General features: G+C 45.5%; 1 long non-coding RNA gene across 1 annotated transcript in view; it reads right to left on the bottom strand.

Moving 5' to 3' along the window:
- LOC122448720 overlaps positions 1-12,587 on the bottom strand; it is a 32,719-nt gene extending 20,132 nt beyond the window's left edge. Inside the window, exons 1-2 of the long non-coding RNA XR_006271731.1 lie at positions 12,448-12,587; positions 3,833-3,940 (exon numbers count right to left, since the gene is read on the bottom strand). This is a non-coding gene — a long non-coding RNA (uncharacterized LOC122448720). The remainder of the gene's footprint in view (positions 1-3,832; positions 3,941-12,447) is intronic.
- Between the last annotated feature and the right edge of the window lie 1,031 nt (positions 12,588-13,618).

The following is a 13,618-nucleotide window of genomic DNA, read 5'->3' as shown; positions in this document are numbered from 1 at the left end:
TGACTCAGATTTGTTCCTCTTATGACTGAGTAATATGCCATTGTATGTATGTACCACATCTTTATCCATTCATCTGTCAATGGACATCCAGGTTGCTCTGGAAATGGTTTTAAATCTTAGGGTTTCTGTTTGCTCAGATGAAAAGAAAGCAGAAGGAAGTACTGATTCAAAGAGGAACTGTCTGCTTCCGTCTGAAGTAACTGACTCCTGACTCTGACTTTGGCGACTGTCTTGCCGAGACCCAGCCGAACTCTGGCCTTGCTTTGGGGGCCTGTATCAAAGCTCCAGAGTAAGGGTAGCACCCCCTGCTCCCTCTTGAGGAATGGAGGAAGCGGTGAGGACAATTTGTGACTGATGGTATGTGATGCCCACATACCCCAAACACAGTGTGGGAGACAAGCTGTTTTTATAAAATGTGATTTAAGATGTTTTTATAAAATTTAAAAAAAAAAAAAAAAAAGACACTTGACCCCTAGTAGGATGTGAACTATCCAAAAAACTCCAGAAAATAACAAGTGTTGGTGAGGACGTGGAGAAATTGGAACCCTTGTGCATTGTTGGTGGCAATGTGAAATGGTGCAGATGTTGCAGAAAACAGTAGGGAGGTTCCTCAAAAAATTGCAAATAGAACTACCATATGATTCAACAATTCCACTTGGGGGTATATACCTTGTGGGTATATAGCTGAAAGACTTGAAGACAGGGTCTTGAAGAGGTGCTTCTATACCCATGTTCATAGCAGCATTCTTTACAATAGGCAAAAGGTGTTCATTTATGGATAAATGGATATACAAAATGTGGTAGAGACATACAATGAAATATTATTCAGCCTTGAGAAGAAAGGAAATTCTTACACATGCTAAAACATGGGTGAAATTTGAGGACATTAAGCTAAGTGAAATTAGACAGGAATTTCCTTGGAAGTCCAGTGGTTAAGACATTGCATCTCCACTGCAGAGTGCTTGGGTTTGATCCCTGGCCAGAGAACTAGGATCCCACATTTCACAAGGCCAAAAAAAAAAAAGGAAAGGGAAATAAGCAAATCATGAAAGAACAAATATTATATAATTCCATTTATATGAGATGCTTAAATTCATAGAGATCTAAAGTAGAATGGTGGTAGCCAAGGGCTGGGATGAGGGAGGAATTTAATAAATAGAGAGTTTCAATTTTACAAGATGAAAGGGGTTATGGAGGTGGATGGTGGTGATGGTTGCTCAACATGTGAAAATATTCCCAAACTGCAAGCTAAAAAGTGGTTAAGATGGTAAATTTTATGTTACATATATTTTTCTATGATAAAAAAAATTGGAAAAATAAGTTTAGCATATGTTGTTGGGAAAAAAACCTCTTTGGGAAAGTAGTCATAGTAAATACTGTACACTGCACTTATACGAAAAGTATGTGGCATGAAGCCAAGCTGGACTCTGCAGGGCCTTCCCAAGGAGATAGACCTCCCCAGACCCTATGTCCCCCAGCCTCTTGTCGGTAGAAAATATCTAGCCTCCTTGGCCTTCCCTGAGTTCTGAAGAGCAAATTTAATCAGAGAAGTGAGAAAATGCAGAAACAAAGGAAAATAGTCAAGCCAGACAAAATAATAATAGTTGAGCCATTAAAAACAAAGTCAAGGACCTTTGGTTCCTCTTCAAGGCTGATAGATAATATTCTGAGCCATGTCCTTAAGCTATCTCACAGATACTGAGCCCCCCACTGCATGCTGGCCATCAGAATGTAGACTCCAGACCAGAAGACTGACCACAGAGATTCCTGAAACATCATTCTGTTAACTCACCATCAACCAATCAGAGAACTACCCACCAGCTGATCACATACCCTGTGACTGGCTCCCTCACACTGTCTTGAAAATCCCTTCCCTGGAAGCCACTGGGGAAGGGATTTTGAGCATCATTCTCTTTCCCTGGAGCCATGCCATAAACAATGTACTTTCCTTCACCACAAGCCAGAGTCGGTAGACTGGCTTTGCTGTGCTTCAGGCAAGGAGACCCAAGTACAGTTCAGTAACAGGAGCACCATAAGGGCAATAATACTGTCCCTTACATTTGATAGACAAGGAGAATGATCCGTGGGGGAGGTTTAGACAATTTACCTAAATGTAGACAGCTACTAAATAGCAGGGGCCAGGCATGCATGACTGCAAAGCTGGTGCTCTTAAACTCCTTCTGGGTCGCTCCTCTTTTATTTTTGGCTGGACTGAGTGTCTGTTGCCACATGTGGACTTTCTCTAGTGGGGGAGAGCAGGGGCTACTCTCTAGTTGTGGTGCTTGGGCTTCTCATCGTGATGGATTTTCTTGTTTCTGAGTACGGGCTCTAGGCCACTCAGGCTTTCGGTGCCCCCTACATTGCAAAGTGAATTCTTAACCACTGGACCACAAGGGAAGCCCTGGACTTCTTCTCTTACAAGGAATCCCCTGCTTTGCTCATCCTGTTTCAGCAGCACTGGCAGCCTCGGGGTTCCCCTGGAAGTCCTGCCTCAGAACCTCTGCAGGTGCTGCTCTCTCCTCCTAGAATGTGTTGCCCCCAGATATCTACCTACATGGCTCCTTCCGTCTCTGCCCACCTGTCACCTTGTGATGGAGGAGGCCTCCCAACACAGAGGCCTCTTCTCCCCATCCCTTTTGCCTCTGTTTCTTGTTCCTCTTTATCCCTTACTGGCTTGACTGTTTTTCGCCTGTCTCTGTCACTGGGATGGAAGTCCGTGAGGTCAGAAGCTTTCTTTTGCTCATGAACAGTATCTTTTGCATCAGTGAATGAGAGAATGAATGGGTGGCTACGGGGATTAGTGTGGCTGGTGGTCGGAGGAGAGCAGTAGGGCTCTAGAAGCCAAGATTTGCAGGAAAGCCAGCTTCAAGCCCACTGATTTAACTGTACAGCAGGGTTCAGTTCTAGAAGCAGTTCAACGGCCAAGAATGACACCCTCCTCCTTCCCTCTTCCCCATTCCACTCTTTATCAGAACATTGACTCACTCTCCCCTCCCCCCAAGTAAACACTTCCCTTTGGGCCTTTTCTGCTCACTATCTGGACCACAAAGAACTAAAAAGTTAGTCGAACTGGGGATGAAGTAAAATTTCTGGGGTTGAGCAGGAGTGAAGGTGGGAGAGGCAAAGTCTGCAAACACCACTTGTTTTATCCCTGAAATCCCACTGTGATCTTTTTCCTCTGGCTGGTTTATTCCAGCAAGAATAAACTTGCTGGACTCCCCTGGTGATGCATTGGATAGGAATCCACCTGCCAACACAGGGGACACAGGTTTGATCCCTGGTCTGGGAAGATTCTATATGCCGAGGAGCCACTAAGTCCCCCAGTCGCAACTACTGAGCCTGGGCTGTAAGTCCCGTGAGCTGCAACTGCTGTCTGTGAGCTGCAGCTACTGAAGCCCGAGTGCCCTAGAGCCTGCGCGCTGCCACTATTGCAGCCCATGGGCCCAAGAGCCCGTGCTCCACAGGAGAAGAACCCTGAGCACCGCAACAAAGGGTAGCCCTGTTCGTCAAAACTAGAGAAAGCCTGTGCAAAGCAACAAAGACCCAGCACAGCCAAAAATTTTAAAAATAAAATAAATAATTTTTTTAGAAAAAAATAAACTTCCTTTGCACTGGTCGACTACTAGAGCTGGCTTTGCAAGACTGGCTCAGACTGCCTTTACCCTCTGTGCTACTTTAGAACAAGCACAGGGCCTCCTGCTATCAGCAACACTAGTTTTGCAGGCAAAGCAGACTGCCTTGCCTGCGCCCCACTTCTGTCCCCATCCTATTTCAGGTTAGTCCCCTCCTTGGTGGCCCCAGTGTGGGCACAGCCTTTTGCTGACTTACTTACCACTCTTTATTTGTTTCCTCTACTCCAAACAAGGGGCTTGCCTTTCTTTCTGGGGCCTCAGGGCCGTCACAGCTTCTGGCAGATGGCAAGTTCTCAAAGAAATGTTTACTGAAGAAGTAAAAGGAGAGATGGGAAGGTGACCGACCTCATATTTTGAAGACCGGCTCGGAGTCTTCTCTAGCTACCAAAGCCAGTGCCAACCCAGAGTCCCAGAGGTCACTGAGATTTGTTTAGGATATATATCTGACTCAAGACAAATGGTGCTTTGCCTGAAAAACTGGTGTTGCTGATAGCAGGAGGCCCTGTGCTTGTTCTAAAGTAGCACAGAGGGTAAAGACACCAGCATCTGCGTCCTCTACCTCCATCCTTCCCTCCCCCACAGTAGCTTACATTGAACGATTTCCCCAGGCTGTCTCCACAGTGAGGGAGGTAAGGAATGAGAGTTTATACAGAGAGGGGTATGGGGAAGCCCTGGGGGGTGAGTCCCAAGAGAAGCCCTGCCAGAGACCAAGGACTCATCTTTCTCCCGGTTCCTTCTGGTTCCCTGGGAAGGTGGGGCCCTGGCTGGGAATTGTTCAGGAATGGTCAAAATGCTGAGAAGGTGCAGCCTCAGCCACATTCAGAAAGAACTTGGATAACTCTCTGGTGCTGTTTTCCAGGCTTTGTATTCATCCCACCTGCAGAACTGATCCACCTTCATTCCTGGCCCCAACAAACTGACAGGAGAGCAGTGACCCAGTGACCATCCCCTCATTAAGCAGCTTTCTCACCAGATGGACTGCCATTCTGATGCCTGGTCCCAGAGGCTGGGTGAGGGGGCATGGGGGCAGACCTTGTGGGCAGCTTTCAGTTCAGTTCAATCGTTAAGTCGTGTCTAACTCTTGTGACCCCATGGACTGTAGCACACCAGACTTCCCTGTCCTTCACCATCCTCCAGAGTTCTCACAAACTCATGTTAGTTGAGTCAATGATGTCATCCAACCATCTCATCCTCTGTTGCCCTCTTCTCCTCATGGCCTCAATCTTTCCCAGCATCAGGATCTTTTCCAAAGAGTTGGCTCTTTGCAGCAGGTGGCCAAAGTATTGGAGCTTCAGCTTCAGCATCAGTCCTTCCAATGAGTATTCAGGGTTGATTTCCTTTAGGACTGGTTGGTTTGATCTCCTTGTTGTCCAAAGGACTCTCAAGAATCTACTCCAGCACCACAGTTTGAAAACATCAATTTTTTGGTGCTCAACCTTCTTTATGGTCCAACTCTCACATCTGTACATGACTAGCAGAAAAACCATAGATTTGACTATATGGACCTTTGTCAGCAAAGTGATGTCTCTGCTTTTTAATATCTTGTTTAGGTATGTCATAGTTTTACTTCCAAGGAGCAAGTGTCTTTTAATTTCATGGCTGCAGTCACCATCTGCAATGATTTTGGAGCCCAAGAAAATAAAGTCTGTCACTGTTTCCATTTTTTTCCCCATCTATTTACCATGAAGTGATGGGACTGGATGCTATGATCTTAGTTTTTTGAATGTTGAATTTTAAACCAGATTTTCACTCTCCTCTTTTACCCTCAAGAGGTTCTGTAGCTCCTCTTTGCTTTCTACCTTTAAGGTGGTATCATCTGCACATCTGAGGTTGTTGATATTTCTCCTCCTGGGAATCTTGATTCCAGCTTGTGATTCATCCAGCCCATCATTTGCATAATGCTCTCTGCATAGAAATTAAAAACGCAGCTTTAAGCAGCACCTTTTTGAGAATCCATGGTCAAGATTGGAGCCAACTTTCCCAAACCTGCCAGGCATCTCTGGAAGGTTCTGATTAGGTAGATCTGGGGGCTCCCTGAAATCTACTTAGAAGCCCCCAGATGATTTCCTAGCAAATGAAAATTAAACACATTAGCACCTTCCCACCTGTTGGGCTTAATTTCCTGAGGTTGACCCTATGCTTCCTGTGGTTACTCTGCCTACAATGCCCTTCCTCACTCTTTGTGTCTGTCTGGGGAGCTCTCCATCCTTCAAGTCACCTGAGGCTGATTTCCCATTCTGGGGAGCCCTTTTCATCACCGCCATCACCCTTGCAGAATCAGGCGTGTTCTTTTCTGTTTCCATGGCCCTGTGTGTGTGTCCTACTTGGAGCCTCTGGTAGATGCTCTACAGGTTGGACCCAAAGCCTTCCCAGTCCTCTCTTTCTGCAGTTTATCCCTCCATTGAAAACAGGCTGTCTCACTTCCCCTGTGCCTGGAAACTATGAGACAGTTCTGGCCAATGTTTGGGTTTCTTTGTTTTTTTTTTTTTAAGTTTTTATTGGAGTAGTTTCTTTACAATGTTGTATTAATTTCTGCCATACAGCAAAGTGAATCAGCTACACCTATACATATATCCCCTCTTTTTGGATTTCCTTCTCATTTAGGTCACCACAGAGCATTGAGTACAGTTCCCTGTGCTATATAGCAGATTCTCATGAGTTACCTACTTCATACACAGTATCATTAGTGTATATACATCAATCCCAATCTCCGAATTCATCCCACCCCTCCGTCCCCACCTTGGTATCCATGTTTGTTCATCCTCTATGTCTGTGTTCCTATTTTTGCTTTGTAAATAAGTTCAACTGTATCATTTTTCTAGATTCCATATACAAGTGATATTATACGGTGTTTGTTTTTCTTTTTCTTTGTGTATCTCTAGATCCATCCGTGTGTGCTAAGTCGCTTCAGTTGTGTGCAACTCTTTGTGACCACAACCACGTCTCTGCAAATCACACAGTTTTGTTCCTTTCTATGGCTGAGTATCTGGCCAGGGTTGAATAAGTACAAGTCCACTGAGGATTTCTGGAAAACCTCAGATTTCACAATCCCAGAACAGCATCTTTTCTTCTTCCTGTATGGCTGCAAGGGCTGGACCTGTCATCTCAGCACTTGGAGGGAAAGGCCTAGGGAGTGGGAGACTTCCACCCTCGTATGCCGGGGTCACAAGGCCACCAGCAACATCCTATTTCCAGACTGCTTATGGGGGTAGGACATAGGCAACTCTCATTTATGAATAAACTAAAAGATTGAAGGCAGGAGAAGAAAGGGATGACAGAGGACGAGATGGTTGAATGGCATCACTGACTCAATGGACATGAATTTGAGCAAACTCTGGGAGATGGTGAAGGACAGGCAAACCTGGCGTGCTGCAGTCCGTGAGGTCACCAAGAGTTGGACACAACTGAGCGACTGAACAACAAAACCTTTAATTGTGAATAAACTAATAGCTGGATTTTCTTTTCTTCTAAGTAGAACTGTTATCAAGGCTGGTGCCCCAGAAATCTATCCCTGCCCACAAATGAAAACCAACTGCTCTTATCTAAGTTTCAAGAGGAAGCTGCAAAGAGAAAAAGATAAGAACCAGTTATAACCATCTAGGCCAGAGGTCCCCAACCTTTTTAGCACCAGGGACTGGTTTCATGGAAGACAATTTTTCCACAGACAGGGGTTGGGGGAAATGGTTTCGGTTATGGCTGCCAGTCATTTCCTGCTGTGTGGCCCAGTTCCTAACAGGCCATGGACAAGTACCAGTCCATGGCCTGGGGGTTGGGAACCCCTGATCTAGGTCCAAGATGGTGGAAGATTTGACTTCCGGTAGACCTTGAGCCTCATTGTAAGCTCCTTGTAACTAGCTAAACGACACACCTGCCAATTGCCATGACAACAACCAGGAAAGCCCAAACAAGGATGGGAAAGAAAGGAGTGCTGCATCAGTTCTGGGTCTGAACCACCTGTTATTCTGGATAAGTTGTGAATAATCCTCTCATGCTTTCTAATATGCTCCCTTTTATCTCTACCCTCTTATATAACGAGTATCTCTGCCCAAGTGGGGTTGTGAAGTTTTGATTTGCAAACCAGGCTCCCTCTTCTCCATTATTTGGCCATTGAATAAAGCTTGGGTTGTTTCAGTCTCAGCATGGGTTTTGTTATTGGCTGTGAGAATCCAACCGGAAGGAGAGCCTCCCTGGCAGAGACAAGGGGTCTTGGCCAAGCTACAACCCCGAGGAGAGTCCAGTCAGCCAATCTGGTAACAGAATGAGTCCCCTATGAGATACAAAGTGAAGGTGCCTGCTTTCCCTGGGACAGCCCCAGTTCATACCTGATTTCAATGTGAAATTTTAAAATTTCACTTCTTTCACTCTCGAAAGTGTTCTGCTTTCTTTTTTTAAAATAATTTATTTATTTTTGACTGTGCTCGGTTATCGTTGCTATGCATGAGCTTTCTCTAGTTGTGGCAAGCAAGGGCTAGTCTCTTGTTGCAGAGCACAGGTTTTAGGGCATACGGGCTCAGCAGTTGCAGCTCACAGGCTCAGCTGCTCCATGGCATGTGAGATCTTCCTGGACCAGGGATCAAACTCCTGTCCTTGCACTGGCAGGTGGACTTTCAACCACTGGACCACCAGGGAAATCCAAAAGTGTTCTGGTTTGAATTGTAAATTACCCTTTGCACTTTTCTTTTTGCTTTAGATGTATTTTATTTTGACTTTTATTAAACTTAATGCAAAGTAAGTATTCATTAATCTATCCTACATCCCTGGGCTTCCCTGGTGGCTCAGCTGGTAAAGAATCCGCCTGCAATGCGGGAGTCCTGAGTTCGATCCCTGGGTTGGAAAGATCCCCTGGAGAAGGGAAAGGCTATCCACTCCAGTATTCTGGCTTGAAGAATTCCATGGACTGTATAGTCAATGGAATAGACTATACAGTCAATTCCATGGACTGTATAGTCAATGGAATAGACTATACAGTCAATTCCATGGACTGTATAGTCAATGGAATAGACTATACAGTCAATTCCATGGACTGTATAGTCAATGGAATAGTCAATGGGGTCGCAAAGAGTTGGACATAACTGAGCAACTTTCACTTCAACCTACATCCCTCAAATGAAAATAAGGCCATAGTCATGGTGTTGCAGCTAAAGCTGGGAAAATGATAGTCAACTTGTAGCTCATGAAAGGTTGGCCATCACTGATGAGACCAATTTAGCCCTGAGAAAAGAGGTAAAATCCTTAATATATACCTTAAAAAATCTTAGCTTAAACTTGAAGATATACAAATGTTTTCTTCTCTGCTCTCACTTTAGACAGTAGAACTTCCTGTTTTAAATTATCACATTAATCTCATATCCTCTTGCATGTTTTTAGACTGATCTCAAGGAGGGCAGGGACCTTTGCTTGTCAGGTTTCATACTGCCACGGGCTCAGTGCTCAGAGGTCCTTTGTAGAAAAAGCTGAACTATTCTGACAATTTCTTAGGAATTCTGAGCTTCTAAGATTACATAGGTGTCTTCTATGTATTTCAAGGTATTCAGGATCAGAAAAATGTTTTCAAGTTACACATGTCTGCAGAAGCCCAACTGCTCCTCAAAAATACCTTGATTTGTAACTGACCTGGATTCCTACATTTTCCCTGTTACTAAAAACCTAATTCCATGAAATCCCTAATGAACATCACTGCAAATATCATCTAGGACAGTCGCACTGACCTTTGTTTTTTTTGGCAGTGCTGGGTCCTTGCAGTGTGGAAGTTCTTTGTTGCTATGCACAGGCTTCTCTAGTTGTGACTTGCCCTGTGGCCTGTGGGATCTTAGTTCCCTGACCAGAGATCAAACCCGTGTCCCCTTGCATTGGAAAGTAGATTCTTAAAGTAGAACACCAGGGAAGTCCCAGCATTGACCTGATTGTTGGACAAAAAGTAGTAAAGGGATTTCCCTGGTGGTGCAGTGGATAAGAATCTGCCTGCCAATGCAGGGTACACAGGTTTGATCCCTGGTCTGGGAAGATACCACATGCCAAGGAGCAGCTGAGCCTGTGCGCCACAAATACTGAAGCCTGCATGCTCTAGGGGCCTCAAGCCACAATTAGTAAGCCCCTGTGCCACAGCTACTGAAGTTCATGCGCCTAGAGCCGAAGCTCTGCAAGAAGGGAAGCCGCCATGCTGAGAAACCCGAGCACCGCAAGTAGGGAGTAGCCCCTGCTTGCAACTAGGGAGTAGCCCCTGCTCTCCGCAACTAGAGAAAGCCCGTGGGCAACAGTGAAGACCCAGTGCAACCAAAATTAAAAATAAATAATATAAATAATTAAAAAACCATTTATCATTTCAGTAATTATCAGGTTAACAGTAGTATAAACTGGTGGTCTGGAGAGGGTCCCATGGTCAAGACCCCAGCTGTCTAACTGACAAGCCATGGGAGCTGCTAAGAGCAGGAGCGTTGTTGATGTGCACAGTATCACTCACCAACCTGAAATCTTTGCAGCAGCTTCCCACTGTGTCTGGGATAAAGTCCAAGGATTCAAGTTTCTAGGACGTTTTGGGAGCCCTAAATGACCTATCCCATCCCTTTGGGCTGATCTCCACCAAGTCCACCTTCCTTGCATTTTCTCACAAGGCCCACACTCTCACACCTTCATGGTGGTCCCTCTGCTTGGAATACCTTCCCTCAACTGACTAACTCCTAATCTGTCACCAGAACTCACCACCTCTGGGAGGCCTTCCAGGTTGAAGAGAGGTGAGCAACCATCCCTAGTTAGAGAAATCAGAATGTCCGCCCCCCGCAAGGCAGGGATTGAACAAATACATTATTTTACTGCCAGAAATTGAAATAAAAATGGAGATGTGAGTTTCCTTATTTCTCTATTAAGCAGTTTAAAAATAGTTACATTATGTTCATGGTCAAATATCCAAGATCGCATAGGGAAGAGTAAGTCTCCCACTTCCTCCTGGCTCCAGCTTTCCCTGAAGCACCCCCTGCTGTCAGTTTCTTGGGTGGTCTTCCAGGAATGTTCTACATGTACACAGGTATATAGAAGTCAGAGTGAGAGGGGTAAAGCGAGGCCGTGAAATCCACATAACAGTTCCCGTACCTGAGAAACTCACAGCCTTCTCGGGAAGGTAAATCAGTACCAAGCTGTTAGCTGGTACCACGGAGCAGTATGTGGGAACCTGTATGGTCCTCACTCAAGGCCACTCAGAGCCAGGATTCAAGTCCAAGCCTGGGCTGATTTCATCTGCCATCACTACCCATAAGTAAAGAGGATGCCACCCAGAAGTGGAATGAAGACACACTTCCTGGTCTCAATCCTTATGAACAGCTTGAACACACATATTTTAATCTTTGTTTTGTAGAGTTCCAGCTCTTGAGCTTTTAAAGCTGGGATAGAGCTGAGTCTGGAATTGGAAACCAGGGTAGTGCAGGACAATAAACTTAACCATGCATCATGCTTTTTTGCTTGAACTATAGTTACAAGTCATTACAGGAAAAACAAAAATACTCCATTAAACGGAAGCACTGTGATGAAACTCAAGCTCCGAGAACAGGAACCATGCAGAAATGTGACATCTTTTGGTCAGCATCTCCATTTAAACCATCTGACAAATGAGGAAACCCCATGGAGGGAAAGTGACTTGCCTAAGGTCACCAGGTTAGTTTAGACAAAATGAAAACTAGAGTGGGTGGTTCTGACTGGGTTGAATGCACTTTCCATAGCATGGCCTCCACTGACACAAAAGAACAACATGAGTACATTAATATCCTTCCCTGAGATGCATTCTGGGTCCTTTCTCTTACTTCAGGTGGGAACTGATGAGACAGGCTTGGAAGGTAGGTCAGGAACTCAACTACTATGTAATTGTCAAGGTTCCTAGCTGGAATCCATTGACACGGAATGGCTAAATTAAGCAGAAAATGTCTCAAAACTCTAGTGGACCATTCACAGAACCATCCAATGCTTGAGAACTAGGCTCAAAGCTACACAGTCAGAAACGTCATCCCAAATGGAAATTCCGTGTGTGTGCCATGCCCCCGCTGTGCCAGGAATCCAGATCTGCTATGCTCGCCCCCACTGAGAGTGGGCGTTCTCTGGGGTCCCTGCTCATCCCAGGCCATGCCAGCTCCCCATCAAAGCCTGGCACAGGCCCCTCTGATTGGCAAGCCTGAGCCACATGCCCAGGATCATATTGCAAAGGGGAGGCTGAAAAAAGAGAAAATCTAGCATTTCTAGTTTCTCTAGTGGGAGGTAGGTGATTCCTTTTAATAAAACCATGCAGTGGAGAGTCCTCCAAACATACAATGCAGGAGACAAAGGTTCTATCCCTGGGTCGGGAAGATTCCCTAGAGAAGGAAATGGCAACCCACTCCAGTATTCTTGCCTGATGATTTTCACGAACAGAGGAGCCTGATGGGCTACAGTCCATGGGGTTGTAAAGAGTCCTGCGGGTGACCAAAAAAAGGAGAGAGGGGGGAGGGAGAAATGCCCTTCAGCTATTGGAGCTGGAACACAAGGAAGATGGGACAGTTCCTGGAAACAGGGCTGGGGAGAGAAGAGCCCTCAGCAGGGTCTAGCCGAAAAGTGCAATTTGTGATGTGAGAGGCATAACTCCACTGTTCATATTGCCCCAGGACAAGAGTTGCCAAATGCAGATCACATGCTTGGGGAAACTGCAAACACAGGAAGAGAAATTGAGCAATCCCAGGGAGAAATGAAATCAGAATATGTTCCGGGAGGAAGGGAAGATTCATTTCTCCCTACCTTGGTTGAGAGATCATTTGAGAGGGAAGGAGGCGGAAGAGGCTAACGCATGTTAAGCACTCACTCTCCTTGAACGCCAAGCAGGCAGGCACTGGACTGTAGTTGACACATCTCTTGTAATATGGAGAAAAGAATCACCCTGGAGGAAGAAAAGGAAATGACACAGTCTTGATAAGCTGGGCCGCGGCAGCGGTTGGGATCCGGAAAGACTCCTTTCCACTTGTCACACCCTCCTGGCTTCTTTCCCTCTCTCTCAAACCTCTCTTGGGAGGAGGAGGTGGGTTGGCAGGCTGGGGAGGGCTGCCTAAGCCCCGCCTCCTGCTTTCCTTCCGGCCAGCTGGCCAGCTGCAAGGACAACTGTAAGCAGCCAGTCCGGCAGCGAGGCTCTGGGCTTTCAGCACGTCTTCCCGCCAAGCAGCTGCGGGGAGGGGTGTCTAATTCTGGAGATGCTATTACGAAGTTGGTCACTGCCTAGTTCTACATCTATGCGTTATTCATGCCTTCTACATCTACGTCACTAAATCAAGACACATCAACTTTACACTTGGTCAGTTCTCTGAAATTCAGCTTACACAGAGTCACAAAAATTCACTGATAGTATTAAAAGGAGTCTTTACATTTTTTTCTCATTACTGGGCCACACTGCCAGCAAAGCACTTCAATTTTCAAAATATAAATTTCTAATTGCCTTCCAAGTGGCACAATTATAGTTCATTTTTTCTGTATATCTGTACCAATATTGTTGGTACCAATATTGTTCAGTTGCTCATTCATGTCCAACTCTCTGCGACCTCATGGACACCAGGTTTCCCTGTCCTTCACTATTTCCCAGAGTTTGCTCAAACTCATGTCCACTGAATCAGTGATGCCATCCAACCATCTCATCCTCTGTCGCGCCAGTATAGAACATTAAAATAATTTGGTAAAGGGCAACATTAAAAATAGGCTGCAATTTTTGTAAGCCAAGGCACCAGACCTTGCAGGCTGACTAAGACCAATTCCCAGCTCCCATCTCCTTGGCCTCTTCCACTATATCGTCTGGGTGGGGAAATACTCTCTTTTCCAGACTTTCTTGAAGCTAAGAGTGCTACATGACATAGTTCTGGCCAATAAAGCAGAAGCTGAAGAATTCTGAGAATTTCTGGGAAAACTTTTGTTTCCTTAATAAATGGAACCAAAGCTGCTAGTGCTATCCCCATTCACCCTCATTCCTGCCTTGAATGAGGCCATGATGC

This window comes from Cervus canadensis, chromosome 1 (assembly GCF_019320065.1).
Source record: "Cervus canadensis isolate Bull #8, Minnesota chromosome 1, ASM1932006v1, whole genome shotgun sequence".
NCBI lineage: Eukaryota > Metazoa > Chordata > Mammalia > Artiodactyla > Cervidae > Cervus > Cervus canadensis.
Note: the sequence above shows the minus strand (reverse complement) of the source record. Positions and strands in the feature narration are given on the sequence as shown.